At 45.3% G+C, this 14,730-nt stretch overlaps 1 protein-coding gene across 3 annotated transcripts in view; it reads right to left on the bottom strand.

The window, feature by feature from the left end:
* The window catches only part of PTPRT (protein tyrosine phosphatase receptor type T), a 918,862-nt gene that overhangs the window by 147,005 nt on the left and 757,127 nt on the right, over positions 1 to 14,730 (bottom strand). The window lies entirely within an intron of this gene.

Genomic DNA, 14,730 nt, shown 5'->3' with positions numbered 1-14,730 from the left:
GTCTGAAGGGGGCTGCTGATTTACAACATGGAGAAATTCTGCGAGAAGTTAGCCAAATGCCACTGTCGCAGGGCCAGTTTGACATTGCAGATTTGGGGCTGGTCTGAGCAATTTCAACATAGCACTCATTTCACCCCTTAGGAAAAAGTGAGATATGACTAGTCTACTAGCATACAAGCATAAGGGGTGCAGAGGAAAAATATCCTCAGTGCTCACAGTCTCACTCGTGTTTTCAGGAACCTTGGATGCTGGAGCACCTGCTCCCTGGCCAAACATCTACTTAGTGTCTGCTAGGAGGCTGGGAGTGGACAAGCAAAGGGAACCTGGAGAGAATTTTCTCACTCCCCAAATACTTTCTCATGAGACTCACACTTTGTTCCTTGGGTAATCACAGTCATCCATTACACGGTAGGTATTTCGTGATGCAATGGTCAGCACAACAGGCACAGTTCTTGACTTTATAAAGTTTACTGCTAGTGAGTGGGGGGTCTGGGATGTGGACAGCTAATTAATCAGCTAAGCACCAATTACAGCAAACTTCTGACAGTGTCAAGAATTTGAACACAGTGGTGTACAACACTTGGCAAGTGCCTAAAGGGGAAATGAATTACAGCTGGAAGTGGCCAGCAGGGTGAGCTCTAAGGCTATGTCTAGACAAAGAGCCTGGAGGAGCCTGAACATGACAGCAGTAGGAGCAGCAGTCTGGCTAAGGCTGTGTGATGGAGTGAGGAGCCTGGTGTATTCCAGAAATGGGGTGTAAGGAGATAAAGAGGACAGCGTTTCTTAGAGAAGCTTGAGACGTCAATGGGACATCACAAGTCCCATTGGGAAGTTCTGTTTTCAGGCCTCCCCAGACACAGTATATCACAGCATGGACATGATATTCAAGAAGGGACGAAGTGGTCAGATTTGTGTTTCTAGAACACTCCAGCTTTAACGTGGGACTGAAGAGATACTGGGGATGTGAGTTGTGTTATTACTGGAGACACCCAGGTGGGGGACGAGAGTTGCTTAGACTCAGGCGATCACAATGGAGAAAGATGTGATAACAGAGATATTTACATGAAATAGAAGTAACAGGTCTGTTTCTTGATCATAGCACATACAAACATAATGAAGAGAGAACAGCTGTTGAGGGTGAGCACAAGTCCTTGGTTGGCATCACAGGGTGGCATGAATGCTGTTTCTGGGTTCCAGAAAGAATGAAAAAGGGATACACTCATAGAAAAATATGTCTTTGGGGCAATGTGAATCTTAGTGATGTTCCAGAAAGTGATGAGGTCTTACTGTAGGTAAACATGTCTGAGTCACAGGTTCCTCAACGGTACCTGGAGCATAGGGGCTGATGATGTCACCAGGGAAAGAACAAAGTGCAAACAGAGGCGGTTCTAGAGCAGAGACTTGTCAGTTTTCACTGTTTGGTAGGTGGGAAGAGGAAGAAGAGCCTGCAGGCTCTGGGCATGCTTCTCCCAGGGGCTCCTCTCAGTGTGTTGAGTCCACAGACTCACCAGAGTATGTGACCAGTACAGAGATGAAGGAAGTGGCTTTGGAACCAAAGGACAGATACCATGCAAGGGGGTCCTATGCCAGACATAAATGAAGAATAACAGAATCAGAGAGTGGGCTAGGCCCACTACTGCTTGGCAGTAAGCAGTGTATCCACGGGGCTCGGGGGGTGGGGAGCCTGAGCCATGGGGTAGCATAGCAAGGTGAGCCACTGATGGGATTCCTGGCAATGTAGTGGGTCTTCCACAAACGATAGCACTAGGTTCCCACAGAAAAATATCTGCTAGCATCGTAGGTGGCAGCTTTATCTGCTGTGCCACAGTGCCAGGCTCTATTTCATGACGCCTACGCCACTCCCTCAGGATTAGCTTTATTTATTCAACCTCAGAGGTCATGCTTTCTTCCTACCCACTCCTTCCATACAAACAAGTAGCCCAAAGGACTTCACACAGATCCAGCATGAGGAGCAGTACTCTGCTCTGCACTGGTCGCATACTCCAGTGAGTCCTGCAGAATCAACACACCGAGACGAGCCTCTGGGAGAAAACAGCACAAGAGAAAAACTACTCACCAAGACGTGGTATGCTGACAAGAATATTAGCATTTTTTAGGATCCTATTAAAAAATGCAGAATTATGGGCTCTACCCCAGAGGTACTAAGCCAGCAGTTACATTTTAACAAGGTCTCTGCATGACCAAGGTTCATGCTGAAGTCCAGAGATCACTGACTTTGAAGGTGTCTCCGTCAGAATCAGGATTTTTCAGTCTAAAGAAGGGAAAAAAATCAGATACGATCCCACCATTGCTTTGAAATAAAAGGCCATTGTGGAAGATGGACTAGATTTGGTTCCTTTGATTTCAAAGGTTGGAGCTGATATCACGGATGAAAGTGACCAGGAGGTAGATGAGGGGGCAAAGAGAAGGAAAAGTTTTAATGTGGAGGAGGTTTCTGGCTGAGGCGAAAGCAACAGCAATGATGTGGGGAGAGCAAGGAAATCTGTGGTTTCTAAGGCCTGTTTCCTATTGATTCTTCACTTAAAATTTTTATTGTTTTTCAAATCTATGTATTTGAAGGGCACAATGACACAGAGAGAAGGATAGTGAGAGAGAAGCAGAAGGGGCCGTACAACTTCCCATACCACCTTTGATGTTGAGATGCTATGGTTTTACGAGACACATAAAACAGTTTCAAAACAGAACCCTGTAAGTTTGAGTCAAGATGTCATTGCTAACTAGCTATGACCTTGGCCAAATCTATGAATTGTTGTTTTATTTTACAAAATAGGAAAGGAATGCCGAGTTCCTGGGGATTTTCTAAGAATTAAATGTAACTGTGGAGGTGAAAATGCTTGAGTAATCAGAGGAATTGTTCATGTGAGTGGTATAATCATGACATGACCTTGAAACTGGCATCAAGGTGAGTAGGGTTCAATGCGTCTCTGAACTCTGGGTGCCAGAGACAGGGGTCATGCCTCCCTGCAACCTGCTGCCTGCATCATCCAGCCCTTAGGATAAAAGTCAGCAGAGTCCCTGGTGTTAAGCACGGAAGTTTCCTCAAACAGGCAAGGTCTCTATCAGGCTTATATTGGGATGATTTAATGGCAGCAATAACATAATTTGGCAACAAGGGATTAATGACTCATTCTCAGAGTACTCTCACTGGCAACAACCTGCAAAGAAATGGAGCAAAAATAGAAGTCACAGATAAAGAACATGTAATTGCAACTGATAAAACCTAGTAAATCCCGGTGGATGCACAGCACATGCTGTTGATCACTGTGATGGCAAGGAACGGGAGGCAGATCTCTGGGATACAATTCTGAACTTCCTGAAAACACACGATGGCCTCTGAGCTATCCAAGGACAGACTATCCCTGATGTCACTTCTCCATGGCAAATCCCACTGTGCAGGCAGTTCACTCCTGTCTATTTCATGACTTCTTTTGTTGAAGAGTTTCTCTTTATTCTGGCTTCCCGGAAGAGAAACCCAACTCTGAGTTGCTTTGTCTACATTAGTGAAGGTTTTACATATCGCAGTCACTTCTGGTTATGGGGGTTTTGCCAAAAGGAGACAACCGGGAAAAGGTAAGGAAGCTGGGAAACTTCCCAGTTCTGCTAGTCAGGTAGGCAGCATGCACCATCTTGCTTTAGTGGGAAGCGAATTCTCAGAATGGTAGACTATTTTTAAGAGGGAATGGAATTAAAGTCCAAGACGGGAGAGAAGCTGGTAGGAGAGCATCTGGATTTGTCATTAGATTCAAGCCTCTAGACTTTACAAATTACATCCCAAGGCATTAAGAGTGTTTGTAATTGTGATCATGAACTAATTTGGCAGGCTTTGAGGATTGGAATTGTTGTGAACAGGAGGGAAGTGAGAAGCCTGGGGAGAAACAAATGCTGCTGTTGACTTTTCAACATCAAAAATGCGTATTTCACGTATTTTACACTAGTAAGTGCGACAATAAGGGGGGAAAAGTAGAGTCTGGTAATTAAATTATCAATTTTTACCTTCACTGCTTCAGAAAGGAGTGAGTAATCACTAAAACCCAGCACAGGCATATTAGTCAGCAGTCAATCAGGGCAGGAGAAACATGCAGACAATTTACTAGACACCTGCTCCACAGGGACCAGAGGGTAATGGGGAAACAATCCACAGGGTCCTGATTCCTGCCAGTGGAGCTCAGACTGGAGAAACAAGTAGAAGTGGTGGGGTTATCATATCCCAGAGATGGAGGTCAGCCCACAGAGCAGGGAACTCCAGTAGATCTACTAATGAAACTGAAGCCATGGCTGCCAGAGAAGGGTCTGAGATCAAGTGCCAGACAGTTTCTTCTTTTCTATTGTTTTGTCATCTCGACCCAGACAACACTTGGGCTCGGGGTCCAGGGGATCTATTCTTCAAGGGCTACCTGCAGGTGTCATCAGAGCAGGGTAACAGTGCAAGTTGGATATGGGACCAGCATGGGTTTCCTGTGGCTTATTTCTTCGCCATCTAAGACACTATTCTTTCTTATTTTATTTAAAGGGTGGGAGGAAAGGAGGAAGGAAGAGAGGGAGAGAGGAAGGGAGGGAGGGAAAGAGGAGATGGGGGACAGAGGAAGGAGGAGGAGAGAGAAAGAAAGGGGAGAGAGGGACATGAGAGGGAGAGGAAGAGAGCAGTAGAGAAAGTGAGAGAGAGTGAGGATGAGAATGAAGGATATAGATACGAATTTCATCTGCTAATTCACTCCCCTCAGCATCTGAAGCCAGACCAGGCTGCGTCAGAAGGAAGCTAGAATCTCATAATTCATTCATGATCTCCATCGAATGGCAGGCATACAATTCCTTGGATTGTCATGTGCTTCCTCCCACAATATGTGTCAACAGAGCGCGGGAACTGGAAGTGGTACTAGGACTTGAATTGTGCACTGTGATATAAGAAACCAGATTCTGGCATCCCAAGAGGCAACGTAACTGTTGTACCAACCATCACCCCACTTTTTGTCATTTTCTGAGGGGAGTTTGAACTTGTAAATCAGGGAGGATATCAAATATTGAGTCTTGACTTCAGTAAGACCAACATGGATAATTTGGAGCTGTCTTTTAAGACAATCAGAAGTTAAACTGGAGTTTTCCAAAAAATGGCAATAGAAGGGTCAAGAAAGCTGACCCCCAAGTGTAACACTAGTGTAATTAACAGTGAGAAGTTAACATAGTTAGGACTTCTACTACAAACCAGATAGCCATTTCTAAGCCTTGCGCCCCGTATGTTTTAATTCCTCATTGTATACCTATGAAGCAGGTTCTATCATACCATGCTCACTGAAGAGATGGGAAAAGGTAGGATCAAGGAGACAAAGCAGCAATAGTAGAAGTGGGGTACAGACTTCAGCAATGTGGCGTGGAATTTCTTCTCATCTGCCCGCTGTACTACTCAGCCGACTCTCTAGTAGATAGAGGGACAGAGGCTCAGCAGCGTAGTCTGGTCATCTGTGCGGCACGAAGAAGCCGACTGCTACTGAAGAGATGTGGAATCTTATCTCGTGCAGCCAGATAAAAAATGCTTGCATTATACCTGTCCCTGCTGACTTCGCCACCTGCTGTACCATGCAGTTCCATTTTCTATTCATCCTTCTTGAAGATTATCCCCATCATGCCCTCCCACCAACGTATCGTATTCTAATATCTAAGGGATTGATGAACATGTCATGTGAATCTTGTTATATGGGCCAAATTATACAGACTTTGTTCAAGTGATATTTCAACTTGACCTTTTTAACTTAAGTTCTCTCATCCTTTTCATTTTCTTTGTATATCAACTGCCATCTCAAGCCTTTAATACAGTGAGTTTAGGTTTATTTTTAATCTTTAGGCTTTTTCAGTAATACCTTTCTTGATATTTGGATACCTAAGCATCCTATATAGTAATTCCATAGGGAGGCCAGTCTTGCTCAAGTTTAGATGGCTGTTTTCTGTTATATTTGCAATATGCTTTCTTTGCTCACTTTGTAAGTAATTTTTGAAAATGCTGACTACCTTTCCCATGCCTTGGAACAGTGTCTCCCTCACCAGATCTGACTGATAATGGAGTACTTGAGAGGGATTATTCCATCATTCTTTTAAGTGACATCATCTCGAGTAATAAATAAATTGCCTCAATTCATCATATGACAGTAATTACTTTTAGCCAGGATTTAACTTGGAGTCAATGTCAAGTAGCTGAAAAACACTAGAGATACAGGTTTTTCAAAGATAGCTCTACCCTTAGTATAGAAAACCACTTAGTAAGTACTGAGTTAAGTGTAAAGAAGATACACATTTCTAATATGGCAGACTTTCGAATATTACCCAGCCAGTCCTAAGGGGTTAGAAATGACTTCATCACAGCCTGTACAATGAAGTCTGCTAAATATTGCTGACAGAAGGTGCCCTCATTTTCAGCCTAAAATGGAGGTTAGCACCCTGTGAGATGGGAATAGCTTTAATTGATTGTTTGAAAGCAGTCAGGACACTGAAATAAATTGTTCCTCAAGTGCTGATTTTGCTTGGTCCCATGCATCGCTCGCTTTCGTGTTTCCAGGTGGACCTGGTTTTGCACAGCAAATGCTCTGTGCAGGTCAGATTCTAATTCAGTCTGTCTGCTGGAAAGATGACTATACAAGGCCCTTATGGAGACTATCTTCTGACTGCAAAAACAAAACAAAACAAAAAAACAAAAAAACCCCAAACAAACAAAAAACAAAACAAAACAAACACCTCCTTTCTATGCATTTAATCCACTAAAATCTACTATGACAGATATATTTAGTAGGAATTTTACCCAGAGAATGCTAGACAAGGTCATTCTGGACAGACCCTTCATTCTGGACAAGTCCTTTCAAGAGGGTTCCCACAGTCGGGACCTACATCATTTCTTTACGCCCAGGAGAGTGTTGTCAGCACCCAGCTGGAGTTGGAGTTAGAACTGTCTGCAACTAGAATAGCTTTTTAAGCTGTGATTAGAATTGGAGATGAAGCTGTGTATGAAGCCAGGAGTGAGGTGCACTCGGTGAACAGGGGTAGATATGTTGATGAGAAGGATGCGGCTGCAGTAGGGGTAAGTTGAAAGCAGGGTTCAGGAATCAACTGCAGCATGGCTGTAGAAGTGTCCTGGTAGTTAGGCTGTAACCACAGAGAGGGGTTACATTATGCCATACATTTGAGCATGGATATGTGCCAGACGTAAAAGATGCTAGACTATGGCTATGGTACCATATATCCAAATGGACACTATCTAATATCCTGACCACACCTGTGCCAATTAAGTTGTTGGCCACAGAGAAAAGTCCTGTACATTGCCTGAACTCACTGTTTCCAGGATGATCATGGTGACAGAGGCACAGCAAGGTGCTGGGGATGGCAGGTAATGAGGAGTTGGTCCTGTTGACCTGGAGGTCACTACTTAGTGGGGGAAGGAAGTGTGCAAACTCATAATTAAAGCTCAGTGTGCTGAGTGTTTGCACAGAGGTGTGTACAGGAAAGAGGACACACAGCTCAGCTTAGCAAACTGGACTATGAGTTTCATTTCCGTATTTCTTCAGTAGCACTGTATACATCACAGGTATTTCTGGACCACCTGAGGTGTCCTCTCTTCCCTTCCCACTCTGAATCCCTGTGGTCCAGCTTAGCCCCGTCCTGCTGAGGAGGATGAAGAGGTTGACAGTACTGGCCCTTCGCATTCAGAAATCCATGCACTGAGCATAGAGCCCAGGGGCTCAAAGCTGCTTAGTGGCTGCAGACAGGGGCACCCACGGCCTATGTTAGGGATTAAGGGCTTAGTCTGAAGAGCAGATATAAGAGAGAAGAACATACACTCTTTAGGATGCCCTGTGGCCATGTGATACTCCCTTTAGACTTTTGCAGGCAGCTGAAATGAGAGAGCATGTGGTCCCACTGAACTGCCTGTAATTCCTCCTGTGGAGTTCAGAGCAGGCATTGGGCAGTGATGGGCCAAGGGAGACCTTCTCTGGAGTACACAGTGTGGAGCAGAATATAAAGGCCAGCCAGGGACAGTAGGCAGTTATGTAATTGTAGGACACAGAGAACAGTGAAGCCAAGGCCACATGCAGGCCACAATCAGCAACAGAAGCTGAAGCTATGCAAATGGAGAAGAAAGAAACCAAACATGGAGAGGAGGCATCAAGCAGAGATCAGTCTGGGCCAAACAGAGTACAGACAACGAGAGAACTCCTAGAGCAGATGGGGCAGGACAAGGAGATTTTCCGGGGTGGCAGCTCTCGGCTGTGCGAGGCTGGGGGCCTGTCCACTATACCAAGTCACCGCCCTGATTGCTCCCTGACATCTATAGCTCAGGATCATGACATCTGAATGTAAATTTGATTGCTAGGATTGTTCTTACGAATTTCCACAGCGTTGCTGGCTTAACATTGTGCACATTTGTTCTCTCACAGCTTTGTAAGCTACGAGTTCAAAGTCAAGGTGACAGCAAAACACCCTTTGAGACTTTGCAAAGAAACCCTTCTTGCCTCCTAACTTCCAGTAGTGGCTGGCATTCCTGGGTGCTCTTCTGCTTGGGAACGCATCCCTCTCATCGCTGCCTTTGCTGTTCCACGCAGCCTTCTCACTGCAATTCTGCGTTCACACGATGCTTTCTCTGACGGTAGGAACATCTGTCTAGCTGGAATAGGGTCCACCTCTCTGACTTTGCCTTAACATCTGGAATGGCTGTCTTTTTCAAAGGTACTGAGGATCACAACTTCAACAGATCCCTGTAAGGGGCGGCAGTTCTACCCCTCACTCCAGGTGAGACAGAGACTTAGGAACGGATAGCAAAGAGGAAGGAGATCTTAGCATTTCCTGAAATAAAATGCAAATGCTAATAGGGGTCAGGGGTCAGCGTGGGGAGAGGAATGTGCCACAACTGCTTCACAGTGGCCTGAGAATCATACCAGGCTTCTCCAGACTTTGTCTGAATGTAGAGTAGGGTGCACAGGAGCCAAGGTTCCCCAAGGCTCTTACTCAGAAATATAATTTAATTCTTCCTGACCAACGCCAACCACATTGATCCCCCAAGGGGTGACTATATTACCCGACCCAAGGGACAAGCAGGGGGCAGGAGAGGCAAAGATCTAGCAGCTGGGGAAGCTTAGTGCCTATCGTGTTTCTGTAACATGAAGCTTGCAGCAAGCGCCAGAGTTTCTGGAAAGGAGAGAAGGTGCACAAGAGGGATCAAGAAATCTATGGGAAGGATTAGCAGATGCATGAGCAGGATCAGAGAGGGGAGTCAGTCAACACGTGGCACAGAATTCAGATCAGTGCAACTAACCCAAGTGAGGGTAATAAAACCAGCGGTGGGAGCCACACTGACGGATGAGATTCCAATCAAATCCACCACCACTGTGTTTTCTTTCTTCTAGCTTTTATCCCCTGGCTTTTGGAAGAAGAAACATTGAATCACTGTGCGCTGTACTAAAAGCTGATCTATCCACACCCCAAACGATGGATGGGAAAGCAGCTTTGCTGTGAGAGGAAGATGGTAAGTAGAAGCAGAGGCCCAGAGCAGTTCTAGCGTGCTGGCCACCCCGGCGCACTGAGTCCTCACAGGAGGCTTTCGCTATCATTGTCTGGGATTCTCACCTGAAGCTTGAGCCCTTCTGGGCTGGCACAATAGGAGGCTGGTCAAGCACTGGGTTTAGCAGGACCATTCCCAGCAGGTTTGAGAGGCTCCTTCAAGGGCTCTAGAGCATCAGCCTCCACATGGCTTGGCAGGGGGAAGTAGAGTCGTCTGCAGTTCGAACACTGAACAGAAAATCAATGCTCAGCAACCTGCCATCAACATCACAAAGTGGTAGGAGCTTGGTGTTGTGTCAGAACCATTACAGGTGTGGGACAAGGTGGAATGTGGTGAACATAACATGCCTTACACATTCTCTATCCGTGTGAATAAATTTTCCACTTACTAGAGAATTCAAGAATGGGGTCAAGTCTCTGTGCTGGATAGTGCAGAGAAAAAGTTGACAGAAACCAAACACTTGCAACACAATGTGCTTATGCTATGAACATGTGCTAACTTCAAGAGGAATGCTCACTCAAGGTTAGCTAATACAGGGATCTTTTTTGCTGACTAGCCTGGATAGCTAGGAGTGCTAGGGTCAGAAAAGGCTTTGCCAAGGTCAGGCTGCTTGACCTTGAGCCCAGAGGGTAAGGCAGGTCATGGAAGCAGACACCCCAACAAAGGGAGGTGGATGTGAGAAATTAGGCCCTGTTTTTCTAAGATCCGTGTGATTGAGGCATGGGGTGCAAGAGGAAATAAAATCAGATAGACAAAGAAGGGACAGGGAGCAGACAAAGACGGGCCTGTGATATAGAGTGATTATCCCAAAACACAAGGTGCTTTAGGCATACTTGAGTTAGGACTAGCCTCAGGCTTCAGGGGGGAGCGTAGAAGGTGACAGACGGAAGGGGACTGATGTGAAGGCAGAGAGCAGTTGAGAAGCTGTGACACTGATCCAAGCAAGACCTTCTGAGCTTCACATATAGGAAGGACCAGTGAGGCAGAAGGAAGGAGAGAGCTGATAGAGACTGCAGAGGCTGTGTCAGGTGCGAAGCAACCAACTGGGTATCGGGCAGAAGAAGACAGAAAGCACCCAATTGTGCTGGGTTTTTGATTCTGAATTTAATGTTAGTGTGGACAGAAGACTACCAAGCCAAGGCTAAGCCCTTGGTTTTAGAACAACCCAGGACAGAAGAAAGTGTCTCAATCTCCCAGACACTCTCTGGGTAGATGCTTGTTTTGTGCCAGGAGGACAATCCACAGGGGGGTATGATTTCTGAGAAAGATACGTTCTGCATTAAGTCTTCTGACTCAACTGGGAGACTCATACAAAAACAAAACAAAACAAAACATCAACCAGAATGAGGTGCCAACAATCTTGCACTTGTCGAGATTTGGATAGTCGACAAAGACTACTTTCTGGTGTTAGAGTCTTCTCTGCTAGCGTTAGCCCCATGACCACAGGAGCAGCCCAACAGGAGAGCTGAGGAGGGGTTCCCTGCACCTTCACAGACCTGGAGCCATGCCACGACTGTCTCTGCCTCTTCTGCTGGCCCATACAATAAGTAAGGCTGACTATGCAGGGACTCATGCTTATCATCTCACAGATGCAATAGTTGAGATCAGAAAGGATGAGTGACTTGTTCAAGATCCCCAGTTTTAAAGAACAAAGTTCCTTCCAGGTGAAGTCTTTCTCCAGAGCCCATCGCCTTGAGAAGGCCTGGCTAAGAGCAACGACATGGCCAATGAGGGGAACTTAGATCTTTCCCAGGGGGATCATCTTTAGAGCAAGCATGGTGCTGTTCTAAAGTCTGGAGGGTGCTGACCTTCATACTGGACACTGGAAGCGTCCTGTTGGGCCCAGGATTCCCAAGCATCCTCTTGAGACTCAGCTGAGATAAAGGAGGGATTCTGAGTGGATATATCCTTTCTGCCGTGGCAGACTTGGGGTAGAACTAGTCCTTGCAGTTGACATGTTTCTTATCTGATTCCAATGCAAATTCAAGCCAATATATCATGGAAAAACATCCAAACCTGGCCAGAAAAAGTTTTTTATCTTATTTCTCTCCATGGAAGTGTTCCTGCCTACTCCTTTGCGGATGACTTTACACGCAGCTGTGGCAGGCAAACACACCTCCAGACACTGCCAAATATGCCCCAGGAGCACAATGGCATACTGCAGGAACCACTGCTCTGTGCAGACACATCTCTGCTCGCCCACTAGGCACAAAGGGCAGGAGCACAGATTTTCACCTTTAGATCTGCACTCTCTCAAGCTGCAGCCTGTGAGCTAACCTGAGCAATGGAAATTCTGCCAGTGTGATAGAAGAACTAAATTGCAAAACTTATTTCAACTAATTTGAATGTAAAAACCCAAGCAGTGTAAACTGTTTATTCATTAAGCATGGAATTTTATCTTTATAGATCATATTTCATTTTAACCACTGAAGACTTAACATCTGAAATGGGAAGTGCTCCAAGTGCAAAAAAATACACCAGATCTCAAAAGGCTTGCTAGCAAAACCAAAAAACAAGCAACAACAAAAGCCCTCCCCCACCAAAACAAACAAACAAACAACAAAAAGAAAGTAAGAAATATCCTTCCCCAACAGGTTTACAAATATTGCATACACATTAAGATGATGGCATTTTGGATATGTTGGGTCAAGGAAATTTCATTAATTTTACCTGCATCTTTTCCCCCTTTCAAATATGTCTTAAAGTTTTAAAATTATATGTATCTCAAATTCCATTTCTCTTGAACAATTACACTCTGGGAGTTTCAACGGGGATGACTGTGCCCACAGATGTACCTGCACATACATATTTGGTTGTTAGAGATGGGAACGTGATGCCGCTGGCACTCAGTGAGTAGAAGCTAAGCATCCTACAGTACACAGGACAGTTCCTCAACAAAGATATCCATGACCCTACATTTCAAATAACACCGAGGCTGACAAACCTTACTCTAGAATAGGAATTCCTCGGGAAAGCAGCCAATGAGTCAGGGAGACCACAGGCACTCGCTGCAGTGAGCTGGTCAAGGGAGTTGGAGCTTTGCACTTAGACCTCATGACGGCTCTGGAAGGTAGGTTCAGAGGAGAGAGAGCTTCCCTAGGATCCCAGGCCAGACAGTGGCAGAGCTCTAACCTCAGTCTCAACCCACTCTGGATGCTAGCTTGTGCCTGGTTCATGATGTGGTGGCCAACACCATTCTCTGAGTTGGCACTTCTATGAAAGGCAGCTACCTGTGCTTACAATGCAATATCCCCATCCCTCAGATTTGGGCACATATTATTTATATCAATTATCATTGCCCCTTATGGCACATGAACAAAACACCCTCTGAAAGGGGCAGCCTACTCAAAGAGAAGCACTTGCAGGCATCTTACCCATCAAACGAAGCTGAGAAAGCCATGGGTATAAATGGAACACAATGAAATAAACCTGACAGAGGAAGGACATTCCGATGACTCTGAAGGTTAAGAGGTAAGAACAAATGTGCCTGCTTTGGGATTGGCTCTGTTAAAAAAAAAACATGATCTGATGGTTGACTTGAATAGAGCCTACAGCACAATGGTCTTGCAGCAAACAGGGCAGCTCAGACACATTCCTGAGAGGCCTCACGTTGCCATAAGTCCGGAGTGGGAAGGGTGGTGAGAGTCTCCTTCCCTGTTTGTGCATCAGCAGCTCCTGCCTCCCCTAGGAAAGCCCGAGTTAAGCAGGCCTGTGATAGCGTATGTCTAAGGACTGACACGTAGCAAACACCTGCTGTGTGCTGCTCTGACCCAGGACACCCTCCTGGATTCTCAAATTCAATCTTTAATGTGACTATGTGAGGTGTGATGATTAGTTTTATCGGTGAAATAGGGTCACATAACCTTGATTAAGTTCACATAAACAGGCAGTAGCCGAGGAGAAACTCCTATGGTGTTGGCAGTTGAGATCTTATGTCCCATGAAAGTAACTAGGACATCATGAGGTCTTTGCCAGGTCTCCTTGACTGGTCTGGGGCACCTATTTTCAGCTACAATGAGGGCTGCCTGAAAACGTTCATAGCTATCTCTCTCCCTGGAGAAGGACCATCAGGCAAATGGGAATCACTACCCCAACAGCTCATACAGCTTGGTAGCAACCCAAAGCCACTAGCGACTCATGCCTTGGTACAAATGCTGCCAACAATATAGTCCACTCCAGAAACCTCTGTGGACTCAAGATGATGCAGGTCTCTGTATGGCCCCTTAGCCCTGTCCCCTGTGCTATCCCACCTCACTCCCTTTCTTTCAGGAATACTTCTCAATGGATAAGCAGCTTAAAAATCTCCATAGGACACACACTACCTGGGAATCTAGCCTACGATATCCACATTTTGGAAAGACAATGGACTAGATGGATGTAGCAACAGCCCAAATCAAGTCATCACTGCCTATGGCACCCTCTTTGCCCCATGGTAAACTGACCAATCAGTGGTATCAGTGGCAATTATAGAGAAGACCATTGCTTAAGACCTTTAAGAGAGGTGACAACTAAAAAGTTGACATCTCCAAGAACTTTCTAGTGAGCAGAAAGGCCACATTCACTGAAGAGATCTCTAGGTCAACATTTTCTAGTTAAAAAAATTTTTTTTTCTTCTATTAGGGTCCCAGGGTAGGTAGAGCATGAATGGGCTCTGCATCCTTTGAAGAATGACATGTATTTATCTGAAGTAAGTTCTACCTATGATGGGCTTGAGGAAAGACATGATCATTCCTTCCAAATACCTGTGCCAGCCTAACCACATTCATACCAGCTTATTCAGTACCTACTAGTTTGTTTAGTCTCAGAAGACAACAATAGAGAACTTGGTGTACATAGCCCACAAAGCAAGTGGCTCCCCACAGGGTAGGACTGAATGCAGCTGTTGTTATTTAACTACAGGAAGATGGAGTTTGCTTATTTGGAAGGTACAGGACAAATAAATGGTAGATTTGCCATCCTATAGTCACCTCTGTCGATTTCCTTACCACAGATTTGGTAGACCAACTTCTTCCAACCTTAGACCACATCTCAGTCATCACATCCCCTGTGAGTTACTCCCTTAGTTCCATTTGTTTTATTTTATTCTATTTTGAATATCTTAACACTGACCCATGTATAGCGTCACCCACAGTTGAACATTTACTGATTTAATTTTTTTGATCAGTGACTACTTC

This window comes from Ochotona curzoniae, unplaced genomic scaffold (assembly GCF_017591425.1).
Source record: "Ochotona curzoniae isolate NIBS_2020 unplaced genomic scaffold, NIBS_Ocur_1.0 contig_3520, whole genome shotgun sequence".
Classification (NCBI taxonomy): domain Eukaryota; kingdom Metazoa; phylum Chordata; class Mammalia; order Lagomorpha; family Ochotonidae; genus Ochotona; species Ochotona curzoniae.
This window is presented reverse-complemented; position numbering and strand designations above follow the sequence as displayed.